The 11,906-nt window shown below is 33.8% G+C and overlaps 1 long non-coding RNA gene across 2 annotated transcripts in view; it reads left to right on the top strand.

Annotated features, from left to right (window-relative positions):
* Nucleotides 1-8: 8 nt before the first annotated feature.
* Nucleotides 9-11,906, top strand: part of LOC106880616 (uncharacterized) — a 21,515-nt gene continuing 9,617 nt past the window's right edge. The window contains exons 1-4 of one of the 2 annotated variants that reach the window (XR_001410762.2): nucleotides 9-374; nucleotides 1,732-1,883; nucleotides 3,671-3,752; nucleotides 4,032-4,600. This is a non-coding gene — a long non-coding RNA (uncharacterized LOC106880616). Of the gene's footprint in view, nucleotides 375-1,731; nucleotides 1,884-3,670; nucleotides 3,753-4,031; nucleotides 4,601-11,906 lie in introns of those variants that run through there. The other variant, XR_008265622.1, reaches the window with a different exon arrangement.

Genomic DNA, 11,906 nt, shown 5'->3' with positions numbered 1-11,906 from the left:
AAAATGTTTAGTGGCATTTCGTTCGTCTTTACGTTCTGAGTTTAAATTCCGTTGAGGGCGACTTCTCCTTTCGGAGTCGGTAAAATAAATACCAGTTGAATACTGGTGTCAATTTAATCGACTTACTCCAGCCATGAAATGGCTGGCCTTATGCAAAAATTAAAAAAGGATTATTATTATGCAAAGTTTTTCTTCGGTAATTTTATGTGAATTTTTTGGGTACTTTTTGGTTATCTCACCCCATTAAAAAAATTGTGTTACCTCCCTTCTAAAAAATTGAGTTTGTTGCGACAAGAGATTGGATTAAAAGTGTTAGATCCTTTTGATTCAGTGCTTCAACACATTGTTGGCATTTAGCCTCCTCAATAGGCATGGTATGATTTGTTATAAAAATGTTAATTATATTCAATAAGATGATTAATTTTTTTCAGCTTTCCTGTTTATTAATTTTATCAACTTTCATGTTTATTGATTTTTTTTCATTTTTTTGTTTTATCGAAGGTTAAACAATTTTTTTAAGGTGGGGGAGATAACCAAAAGTATCGATATTTTTCATAAAACGGGGGAGTTAATCCAAGTTTTTAATGGGGGTGAGATAACAAAAAAATACCCCTTTTTGTTGGCACTGTCTCACACTAATAATGTATTGTGTATATTCGTCATTTTAAGTAGTAAATTTATCCGAGTTGTTTCCCTTGCACCAAGCTTATTAAAACAAACGCTTTATATGTCTTACCTAATTTATTTGCTCTAGTTCTCATCAAGTTGCAAACGAGAAAGCGTCTACGTAGTCGTTCGATCTATTAAAAATAACAGCTAAATTTCCATCACATCATACCTTACTGTCATAAACAGGGAAAACACTTTCCATAATGATATAGTACTTGATATATAAAAAAGATTAAGATGTCTTTTGTCCATAGTTCTGTTCTGCTGCTAAACAACAACAGCAGCTACAACATCAACAACAACCAGCAAGTCGCCCAATTTCGGGATGATATCAGGCAGGAAACATATCTAGTGTTTTCCTTATCTTCAATTATTGTATTTTGATTCTGATATTTCTAATAATTCTTCTGCTATATAGCTCAGTTTGTGATTTACTCCAGACATACATTGCACACCCTTCCCTTATAATTAAGATAAGAGACAGAAAGACTGCAGGGTGACAGGAACAGCAGAGTCCAGGAATAAATTAATTTTAATATTTTAATTTTATCCCTCTACAGTCTAAGTTTAGTTTTGTTTTTCATATTCTTAGGATTGATAAAATTATAATTTCTAACATAGATACAAGAAATAATACATTTCTAAATCTCTCAGAGAGATTTATGCAGTAGTGATACGATGAAGTAGTTGTATGCTGTCAACTTAATGTGACAGTCCCCTGAAGGGAATAACACTACTGTTGGTTAGACCTAGGAAGCAGTGCAGCTTCCTAGGTCTAACCAACAGTTGTGTTATTCCCTTCAGGGGACTGTCACATTAAGTTGACAGCATACAACTACTTCATAGATACAAGACTAGAAATTTGTTGAGAGGGAATAGTACTTAACTGATACTTTAATTTATTTACAGATTATTATATTTTATTTACAGATTCATATAAACAACATACAGAGGTTATAAGTTTTTGAGTTTTCAGCAAATTGAGGTTGATTTCAATGTAGGTTTAATTCCCAGTTGAGCTAGATCATTTCACTTACCATTATACATATGTATGTTTTCTAGATATAACACACAAGACAGAGATGAATTCTTTCAGGCTGACTTGACCTTTCATTTTTTAAAAATAATCATTCAGCTTTGTTCCTGTTTGCAAGAAAAGAAAAACATCCTGTAAGCCTTTGTGAGTTACTCACTGTTGAAGATTTTGTCCTCAGGTAAGTGAGTCAAGATTAAATCAACCTGGTAGAATCTGTCATTCTCCAGTCTCTGTTCAGAAATCATAGCTATGATATAGAAGTGAAATTAACTGGTTTAGCTGCAATTCAAACATACTTTGGAACCAGCATTAGTCTCCTGAAAATTTGTCTCTATTTCATGTTGTTTGCGTGAAGGGGCATGGCCTAGAGGTTTGGGTGTTGCATTCATCATCACAAGATTGTGATTTTGACTCTGAGACTGGCAAAACACTTCATTTCATGTTGCTCCAGTCCACATAAATGACTGACCCTGCTACAGATTGGCATCTTGTTCAGGGGGAATGTTGTTCTACCCACCTAGCCTGTATATATAGCATAATTTGAAAGCCAAAACAAAGAGAGTAAGTATACTGTAACCAACAGTGCATAACTACAGTGATGTTGTTTGTATGAATGTGTGTAACATTAAATCTTTGGTTACCATATTTCTGTTGAGGTACTCTTCCTTTGTTTCAATTAATTTTGAAGATAATTAAGGATTTAATAAAATAACTTCATCATTATGAAGCTAGTGTCTGGAATGTAAATTAACATGAAACTTTGGTGGTTAGTTTAAGTTTATATCTTCTATCTTTTACTAGTTTCAGTATTTTGACTGTGGCTATGCTGGGGCACTGCCATCAAAACTTATTTTTTTAAGCCTAGTACTTTAATGGTATTGTTTGCCAAACCACTAAGTTAAGGGGATGTAAACACAGCAGCACCAGTTGTCAAGTAGTGGTGAAGGGACAATCAATAACAAAAAGACACACACACACACACACACAATGGGCTTCTTTCAATTTCTGTCTACCAAATCCACTCACAAAGCTTTGGTCAGTCTAAGGCTATAGTAGAAGACACTTGTTCAAAGTGCCACACAGTACTGAACACAGAACCATGAAATTAGGAAGCAAACTTCTTACCTCATGGCCACATCTGCACCTATTTCACTTTAAACTAGGAAATTTACATCATAGAAAAGGGTAAAATTAATTTAAGGCGTTGATGCCTATTCATCTGACATTTGCAAATCAGGAGCTTGTAATATGATTGTATTCTCTGAATTACTTATGCTTAAGAAGAAGTCTTGTAGCTACAAAATGTTTCAATCTTTATATAGGAATCCCTCCCCAAACAAAAAATTATATTCATCATCTGTAAGTATGTGCATTTGTTTCCATGCGATTATGAAGTGGAAGTGTCTAGAATACAGAAATATTTTGGCAGGAAGTTTTAAGATTGTATGACCTGCTGTGATGATGTGGAGCAGGTGTGGTTATTGCAACACCAATACAATACACATAAATATATAAACATGTGTGCGTATGTATATGTTTACAAATATTTATGTAACCACATACGTGTCTCTAGCAGACAAGTTTGATATGTTTAGTACATACATACATATGTTCATACACACATACATGCCTACATACACATACATATACACACACATATGCATATGCACACACACACAGAGAGGCATACATACATACATACACACACATACACACACATACACACATAGATACACATGCACACACAGAGGCATGCATGCATACATGCATACATACATACATACATACATACATGTATGCATGCATGTCGGTCCAACCAATGTCAGCGTGGTAAAATATGTTAAATGAATGTTAAACAGATGAATATATGCAGCTAGCAGGGAGGTAGACATGTTTGAATGAATACCACTACACCTCCAAACAGATATTATTATCATCTAATAAATTTTAATTTTGTGTTTTTAGTGAATTAGATGGCTAATGGTGAATCCATTTCAACAACTGAAGACTCCATTAGTTGAAATCCTGGCTACACCTATGTAAAAATGTAATTATATAGTTATTAAAGCTTATATACTATTGCTTATACATCTATAAACATCTCCATAATTGTGCATCTATACCCTCATTCTTTCCATCTGACATAACCAATCACCAACAGATGCGTTCACCAATGTTCTTATTCCATTTGTTTGCTTCACTGATTTATTACCTTAGTATTTTATCTAGTTTCTTATAATCCATTGAGAAGTCAAAATGTTTTATAACTAATTGCTAGGCGAAACAATAATAAACAGTTTTGTTTTTCAATTTTTTTCTATTTTAGCAGCAAGTTATTGAGATATGTAGACAGTACAATTCTCTTCGGTATGCAATGATATTGACTGAGATATAGGTTTATGAAAAATGAAGCCTGTTGTAGAAAAAGCAAAGCAAAATAACAAATATAAACTGTTCACACAGAATAAATGCATAGACACACAGTCTCTTAAAGTTATTGCTAACTATAATAGCATAAGTTATTGTTGTCTATACTATGCTGTCATAAACAAAAATGTGAACCTCATATGTAGAGAATAAATCTTTCTATTTTCAGTAATTAAAATTTTGATTGATATTAGATGAAATATTAAGGTGGTGAGCTGGCAGAATCATTAGCATGCCAGGTAAAATGCTTAGAAGCATTTCATTTGTCTTTACATTCTGAGTTCAAACTCTGTTAAGGTTGAATTTGCCTTTCGTCTTTTTGGGGTCAATAAAATAAGTACTAGTTGAATGCTGGGGTCGATGTAATTAACTTATTCCTTACCCTAAACTTGTTGGCATTGTGCCAAAATTTGAAATCAATATATGGTGAATAATTTCTTCTGATTATATAATTATGTTAGTGTGGCTATATATGAAACATAATGTATTATCATATCTTGTTTGTTTATCATGTTTGTAATGTCTTTACAGGAAAATGAATAAATTAGTATTATTATTTGATATGCTTATACTATGTGCATATATGTGAGTGTGTGTGTTTGCATGTGTGTTGTGCCACACAGTATATCTGTTGATTATTATTTCCATTAGGGACACAGTAGGTCTGAATGGTCACAAAGTTCATCTCGCAATCATAAGGTTCTGGGATTGGTCCCACAGCATAGCTTCTTCTACCACAACTTCAGATTGATCTAACCTTAGTGATTGAAATTAGGTAGAAGAAAACTATGCAGAAGCCTATCAGAGGGATTGTACTTATCACACAATGTGTCATTCTAATTCTGCATAGACATAAGAACCATTAATATGGGACACATGTCCATGGAATACACAACCACTGATACACTCATATGAAGCAAGAAGTTCAAATGACTGAATGTTCATCGATAAAATTAATATAGATCCATTAACTTATTGATTTTTACTGTATGGTTATGTAATAATGCTCTATTACGTCTTATCTTATTGATCACTACAATAATAGTAATAATAGTAATAATTGCTCCTAAAATGGCCAAAGGTCTAAAATTTAGCATGAAGTGGGAGACGGGGTGGGTAAGCTGATTATCATTCCCTCTGAATACAAAATGGTACATCATTTTATTGACCCTGGAAGGATGAAAGGCAAAGCTGACTTCAGTATGTTAAGCGCTTGAATAAACACTGCCAGACATTCTGTCTGATGCCTTGATGTTTCTATCAATCCATTGTCTTAATAGTAATAATAATAATGATAATAACAATGATGATGATTATAATAATAATAATAATAATAATAATAATAATAATAATAATAATAATGACAATGATGACGATTATAATAATGATGATGATAATGATGATGATGACAAAAAAATGGTTTCAAGTTTTGGCACAAGGCCAACAAGTTTGGGGGAGTGAGTGAGTTGATTACATGAACTCCAGTGCTCCACTGGTACATATTTTATCAACCCTGAAAGGATGAAAGACAAAGCTGGCCTTGGCTGAATTTGAACTCAGAGCATAAAGATGGACAAAATGCCACAAAGCATTTTGCCCAGTGTGCTAACAATTCTGACAGCTCACCACCTTAAACAACAACAACAACAACGGTTTCAAATTTTTGCCACAAGGGCAGCTTGGAGGAGGGGATTAAGTTGATTACACCGACCCCAGTGCATAACTGGTACTTATTTAATTGACTCCGAAAGGATGAAAAGCAAAATCGATCTCGGCAGTATTTGAACTCAGAATGTAAAGATGGACAAAATGGTGCAAAGCATTTTGCCTGGTGTGCTATTGATTCTGCTAGCTCACTGCCTTAATAATAATAATAATAATAATAATAATAATAATAATAATGATAATGATAATAATAATAATAATAATAATAATAATAATAATAATAATAATCCTTTCTACTAAAGGCACAAGGCCTGAAATTTTGTGGGAGGGGCTGGTTGATTATATTGACTGCAGTGCATAACTAATACTGACTTCATTGACTCCAAAAGGATAAAAGGCAAAGCTGACCTCAGCGGATGGAATTTGAACTTAGAATGTAAAGATGGACGAAATGCCGCTAAGCATTTTGCCAGCTCACTGCCTTAATAATGACAACAACAACAACAACAACAGCAGCAATAATAATAATAATAATAATAATAATAATAATAATAATAATAATAATTCTTTCTGTTATAGGCACAAGGCCTGAAATTTGGAGGAATGGACTAGTTGATTACACTGACATCAATGTTTCACTAGTACTTAATTTGTCAACCCCCAAAAGGATGAAAGGCAAATTCAGTCTCGGTGGAATTTGAATTCAGAATGTAGCAACAGGCAAAATACCAGTAAGCATTTCATTTAGTGTGCTAACAATTCTGCCAGCTCGTCACCTTATTAATAATAATAATAATAATAATAATAACAATAATAATAATAATGGTATCTAATTTAGGCACATGGTTAAGAGTTTTCAGGGTAGGTGGTTAGTCTATACCATTGGTCCCAGTACTTGACTGGTACTTTATTTTATCGACCCTGAAGGTATGAAAGACAAAGTTAACTTCATGGTGATTTGAACTAAGAATGTAAAGAGTTGGAACAGATATCACAAGGAATATTTTTTACATCACTCAAACAATTCTATCAGCTCACCACCTTAATAATAATAACAATAACAACATCAATAATAATAATAATTCTTTCTAATTTTGGCACAAGGCCAGCAATTTTGAGTGGAAGTTGCAAGTTGATTACATTAATCTCAGTACTTTATCAGTACTTTATTTTATCACCCTTGAAAGGATAAATGGCAAAGTTGACTTCAGCAGTATTTGAACTCAGAATGAAAAGCCAGAAGAAATGCTGTTAAGCATTTTGTCAGATGTGCTAATGATTCTCCCAGCGTCAAGCTGACAGAATCATTAGTGTGTTGGATAATATAAAAATAATAATAATGAAACTTTCTACTACTGGCACAAGGCCTGAAATTTTGTGGGAGGGACTAGTTAATTACATCAACCCTAGTATTTAACTAGTACTTATTTTATTGAGCATGAAAGGAAGAAAGGCAAAGGCAACTTTGGTGGAATTTAAACTCAGAATGTGCAGATGGATGAAATGCTGCTAAGCATTTTGTCTAGTGTGCTAGCAATTCAGCCACATTGCTGCATTAACAACATCAACATCAAGCAATACCGACCAACTCCACCTACCAAGAAAGGAAGATCGCAGAGGATTACTAAACACAAAAGACACTGCTATTACTGTGATACTGAGTCTGAAAATCTATGTTGGGCAGAGTAAAAAAAGAATACTATGAGGAGCCAGAGATACCCAAAAAGTGACTGAAACGATAGGAAAATTCAAAGAGAAAAGGAGGAACAAACAAATAGAAAGAAATGGAACTACATGGCCAATTCATGCAACAAGCCAAGAATATTGGAAGTAAAGATTGCTGGCTCTGGCAGACGGACAGGAACTTGAAATGAGAGGCAGAAACACTAATTATAGCCACTCAGGAACAAACCCTTAGAACAAATCTGATAAAAGTAAATAAAGTTTAAACTCAGTCAGACAGCAGATGTATAATCTGCAGAAAGGAAATAAAAGTATCAATCGCCTTTTGAGTGAGTGCTGTATACTAGCACAAAAAGGCGTATGAGTACAGACATGATAGTGGAGGCAAAAGAGTGTATTGGAACGTTAGCCAAGTGTGTGGCTTCAAAACAACAGAAAAGGGGTATGAACACAAGCCAGAGGCTGTGATAAAAATGAGAGTTTCAAGATCTTGTGGGATTTACCCACAAAGACTGACCATACAATTAAGGAAAGAAGATATGATCATAGAGGACAAAATAGACAGTGTAAGATTGTAGATTTTGCAATGCCCTATGATAACAGAGTTAATACTAAAAAAAATTGTAAAAATAAGAAATGTAAGGATCTGACCAGAGCTGAAGAGACTGTTGAAGATCGAGACAACAATTATTGCTGTAGTAATTGGTACACCTGGCACAACACCCAAAATGCTACCTAAAAGACTGAAAGAGATTGGAATTGAAATGCACATTGTTGACCTGTGGAAAAGTACCATCCTATATTCTGAAAGAATCTGAAGGAAGATTATTGAGATTTGAGGAGACTTGTCACCAAACCTCAAAATAAAATACCGAACTGAATTAGCATGCTCTAGCGTATTAATGATGATGATGATGATGATGATGATGATGATGATGATGATGATGATGATGATGATGATGATGATGATGATGATGATGATGATGATGATGATGATGATGATGATGATGATGATGATGATGATAATAATAATAATAATAATAATAATAATAATAATAATAATAATAATAATAATAATAATAATAATAATAGTAGTAGTAGTAGTAGCAATAATGATAATAATAAGGCAATAATAATAAAATGACATGACAATGTGTCAAGAATGAGCTATTGGGAGCTCTGTGGAAATCACGGCCTACAAAGAGCAAAGACATGGTATGAGAAAATTCCAGGAGGAGTTACCAAGAATGAAAATTGCAAAATCCTGAGGGATGCAATGATTCGGTGTGATCATCTGACTAGACATTGGAAATCGGACACTGATGTAGTGAATAAAAAAGAAAGAACATGCATGATAATCGACATAGCATGTCCTGGTGACAACAGGTTCAAAGAGAAAGAAGAAAAACTGAACAACTATGATGATTTGAAGTGGGAAATATGAAGGTTGTGGTCAATGAGGAGAGTAGACGTGATACCAATAGTAATTGGCACCCTTGGGAGTATCAGCACTCAACTACTAACATCGCTCAAAAAAACTGGTACAAATGTAAAGGTAGAATACCTACAAAAATCAGCATTGCTTGGAACTGCAAGAATTCTTCGCAGGGTTCTTGAAGCATGACGAGTAAGCCAGTGTCATCTTAGTCTGCTGGCTGTGGACAGCTGATACCTTCCATCATACCCAGCAAAAGCTGAGAGTTTTCATCAAATAGTGATAATGATAATATATTATTGAGCAAATATTCTGCTCAGTACCATAGATTTGCTTGGCAGTTGCTTGACCGTAACCAGTAGAGCATGTCCATAAGTGACTGATGATATGTGCATCTTTGATCACAAGCAGAGGTTGTGGGGGAGCATCATAGCCATGTGTCGAGAGGAATTCTTTGGGGTTTGAGTAATACACCTCTGGAAATACAGGTGTTTCATTTATCATCCTTAAACCTTATTCAGGGACCTTTTCAGTGGGATGTGCAACTTGACCTGAAGAAAGTTCTAACAGGGCCCCATCTGCAAAGTCATGCACTGTTTATCTTGATATGAGATCACTACATCATGTGAATATGGATGTGGTGCATGTTTCTGATGTGCCCTTTCTGGATATGTAGTCATGATGGGTATATTAGGCTTCATATATTTGTACCCCAGAGTCACTTTGATGGCAAGCACTGCTCTCTCACTCAAGGCAAATAGACCAGATATAGTTGTCAAAGATCATGAAGAAAAAAAATGCTTTCTAATTGATGTATCAATACCAGCAGATGACAACGTCTCTCTAAAAGAAATGGAAAAACTTTCAAAATACAAAGACCTGGAAATAGAGGTAACTCGAATGTGGAATCTAAAAACAGAAACAATTCCTATTATAGTAGGTGCCTTAGGTATAATAAAAAAATATTCAGACAAATACATAACAAAAACACCAGGACTTACAAATATATATAACATACAGAAAATTGCACTACTGGGCACAGCACACATCCTACGCAAAACACTTTCAATACAGTAACCATAAGAACACCACAGCAAACCACAGCACATGCCCAAGGCGCACAGAGCTGCGCTCGGTAGTGAAGTGAAAGCACGTTATAAAAATAAAACTACTGAACAATAATAATAATAATAATAATAGAGCAAAGGGATTATATGTCTATGTAACTTTTACTCAACCAAAGTTGTTTTAAAAGTCTAGAATAAGTATAAAATCTTGGAAATTCCAATATATTTTCATGAAGATGTGGCTTTATTCATCATTTTTTATTATTGCTATTAACTACACAGCCATTAACAGAATGAATTTTAATTCACTACAAGTTTCCATCTTTGAATTGATTATTCCTGGCTCAATTCAACATGTGGTTCTTGCAGTCATAAAGAATGCATCTAGAGATAAACCTTTTTTGCAATATTCATCTACTTAAGTTATGCATATTAATTATGTGTGTAATTTTATCAATAATATATACTGATCTTAGTATTAATTATAAAATTTATTGGAATTTTCCATGTTTATAAATTTGTTGCCTTTGCTTTGCTTTTTCTGAATGCCTTTGCTAACAAATCTACAAGTCATTAATAACTACTTTAACACATAAATCAGAATTTCAAATATATTGATAAACAGTAAGAGATAAAATATGTATTGATCTTATGGATTTTTTCAGCTATTTTTTTAAAGTTTGGAAGAGTAACTGTACATATTACACATATAACTTTATTGATAACATTCTCTGATCTTACTATCAGTTACACAAGTTATTGTAAGCATAACTTATATATATATATATATATATATATATATTCACTGTTGTGTCTGGGGAGAGTCATTCTCTTTTAGTGCCTTATAATTTAACACACTCACCAGTAAAATTTCTACTCATTTCCTTTATTTTTCTAAAATTTGTTGCGTCTTGCAACATTTTCAATAGTTATTGACTCTCAACAACTATTGAAAAGGTTGCAAGATGCAACGAAAATTTTAGAAAAATAAAGAAGGAAATGAGTAGAAATATTACTGGTGAGTGTGTTAAATTATAAGGTACTAAAAGAGAATGACTCCCCCCAGACATGACAGAATATGCTTCAACACACAAACTCACATAAAGAATCTTGCAAACCAAATCCCAAAACGAAATATATATATATATATATATAGCAATTAGAAAATGGAGGAGAATATGCGGTACCCATCGACTTGTAGACAGTGCATTCTGTTGAATTAATTAACTTAATTTGTAACTAAAATGACAAAAACCACAATATACAAATGCTTATGACATACCATGTTATATTAACAATCGAGGTTACAAATATAAAGTACATTAGGAATTTGAGAATAAACAGAAACTTACAGCTGTTTCGGCCTAGCGTTGGCATATTGTTTTTGTATCTGTTTTTCAAGATCCTTTATGTGAAATTATGTGTTGAACAAATTTTGTTGTCTAGGGAGAGTCATACTGCCGTAATATCTAACACACACACCAGTTCAATTTCCACTCATTTATTATTTATATTTTTTCTTTCCAAAATTTTTGTTGCTTTTGCAACTTTGTCAATGGATTCAGTCCCACTGCGTGGCACCTTGGGCAAGTGTCTTCTACTATAGCCTTGGGCCGACCAAAACCTTGTGAGTGGATTTGGTAGACAGAAACTGAAAGAAGCCCATCGTATATATGCATATGTATATATATATGTGTGTGTGTTTGTGTGTCTGTGTTTGTCCCCCCAACATCGCTTGACAACCGAAGCTGGTGTGTTTATGTCCCCGTAACTTAGCGGTTCGGCAAAAGAGATTGATAGAATAAGTACTAGGCTTACAAAGAATAAGTCCTGGGGGTTGATTTGCTCGACTAAAGGTGGTGCTCCAGCATGGCTGCAGTCAAATGACTGAAACAGGTAAAAGAGTAAAAGAGAGGATGTTGAC

Source organism: Octopus bimaculoides, chromosome 15 (assembly GCF_001194135.2).
Source record: "Octopus bimaculoides isolate UCB-OBI-ISO-001 chromosome 15, ASM119413v2, whole genome shotgun sequence".
Taxonomy (NCBI): domain Eukaryota; kingdom Metazoa; phylum Mollusca; class Cephalopoda; order Octopoda; family Octopodidae; genus Octopus; species Octopus bimaculoides.
Note: the sequence above shows the minus strand (reverse complement) of the source record. Positions and strands in the feature narration are given on the sequence as shown.